Source organism: Theropithecus gelada, chromosome 8 (genome assembly GCF_003255815.1).
Source record: "Theropithecus gelada isolate Dixy chromosome 8, Tgel_1.0, whole genome shotgun sequence".
NCBI lineage: Eukaryota > Metazoa > Chordata > Mammalia > Primates > Cercopithecidae > Theropithecus > Theropithecus gelada.
In genome coordinates this window covers 67592336-67594506 of record NC_037676.1, presented here as the reverse complement: position 1 = coordinate 67594506, position 2171 = coordinate 67592336, and positions in this window count along the sequence as shown.

The window sequence follows — 2171 nt, the reverse complement described above, 5'->3', positions numbered from 1 at the left end:
AATTATAAAAACCCTGGAAGACAACCTAGGCAATACCATTCTGTAATAGGAATGTTTAAAGATTTCATGATGAAGATACTGAAAGCAATTGCAACAAAAGCAAAAATTGACAAATGAGATTTAATTACACTTAAGAGCTTCTGCACAGCAGAAGAAACTATAAACAGAGTAAATAGACAACCTACAGAATAGAAGACAGTATTCACAAACTATGAATCTGACAAAAGTCTAATATGCAGCATCTACAGGAACTTCAGCAAATTTACAAGAAAAAACAAATGGTCCCATTAAAAAGTGAACAGACACTTCTCAAAAGAAGATATACATGTGGCCAACAAGCATATGAAAAAAGCTCGACATCACTGATCATTAGAGAAATGCAAATCAAAACCACAATGAGATACCATCTCACCCCAGTTAGAATGGCTACTATTAAAAAGTCTAAAAATAACAGATTCTAGCAAGGTTGTGAAGAAAAGAGAATACTTATACACTGTTGGCAGGAGTGTGAATTAGTTCAACCATTGTGGAAAGCAGTGTGGCAATTCCTCCAAGAACTAAAAATAGAAGTACAATTCAACCCAGCAATCCCGTTATTGGTATATACCCAAAGGAATATAAATCATTTTACCATAAAGACACATGCACATGAATGTTCATTGCAGCACTATTCACAATAGCAAAGACAGAATCAACTTGAATGCCCATCAATGACAGATTAGATGAAGAAAATGTGGTACCTATACACCATGGAATACTATGCAGCCATAAAAAAGAAAAAGATCATGTGTTTTGCAGGAACTTGGATGAAGCTGGAGGCCATTATCCTTAGCAAATTAATGCAGGAACAGAAAACCAAAGACTGCATGTTTTCACTTCAAGTGGGAGCTAAATCATGAGAACACGTGAACACAAAGAGGGGAACAACAGATACTGGGGCCAACTTACTTGAGGGCAGAGAATGGGCAGAGGGAGAGGATCAGAAAAAATAACTGTTGGGTACTGGGCTTAGTACCTGGGTGATGAAATGATCTGTACAACAAATCCCTGTGACACAAGTTTTCCTGTATAACATTCCTGCACATGTACCCCTGAACCTAAAATAAAAGTAAAAAAAAAAAAAAAAAAAAAAAAAGTGGAAATAAAACCCCTCCCTGCCATCATGGCACCTACATTTGAGTGTCTTAGTAGAGAAGTTCCTTATAAAGTACTGACCTTGGTCTTTCCAATATCCAAATAAATAACTGGGATTGCTCAAAGCCAGATTTCATGCTTGCAGCTGTCACTGTATAAATCTGCCAAGTCCTCCAAAGAAGGTGACTGTGTTTCATCTCTGTGATGATAGTGTGGATATCCTGGATCTGGCTCCAAGATTCACTCCTGCAAGACTTGATCACATTAATTGCTGGTCTTTGAAGTAGAAGTTGAGCCATTGTGTCCCAATAAGTTTCAGAGCCCTGCCACTCAAATTAAGTTCCTGGGCATTGTCTGGTCCTCTGAGAGTAGTCAGATTCCTCATGTAGTCAAACAATAGCATCTCTTAAAAACTCCCTCAACACTCAACATGACCCCATACTTACTGAGTTTCTTTGGGCCCTGGTACTAGCATTTATCACACTTTTTGCTGTTCTTCTGGCCAATTTATGAGATCACCTGTAAATCCATCACCTTCACATGAGGTTCCCACAGCAACATGCCTCAGAGCTGGTGCAACTGGCCATACAACAACTCTCCCTCAAGTGCCATCCAGTACTGACTTCTGGCGGTATGCCCTGGCCACTGAGAAATACGGCTCCTGGAGCTTATGGATGAAGCATGATGCGCACTGGCTGCCCATGGGGTTCTCACCCAGTTGCCTGTCTCTCATGGCCTCCTGCTGTATGCCTTTGGATCATCAACTTCTGGTGGCCTATTGGGCATTATTAGAGTCTGGGACCATTGCAAGTTCTAAGCCACTGGGGCTCAGAACCCAAGTGCCCATGATGCCCTGGGTTAAGGAAGCCCCCTCCACCCATGGCATGGCATGGCCACTGAAAAAAAAAAAACCCTTCCCTGCCATCGGAGGAGTCTGCTGAAACGAAAATGGTATTTTCAGGTCAGGGCTAAATTGATGAAGGAGATCCTTCTAAGCTGCAGGAGGAAGTGGCCTCCCCTGTATTCAACCTCTTGTT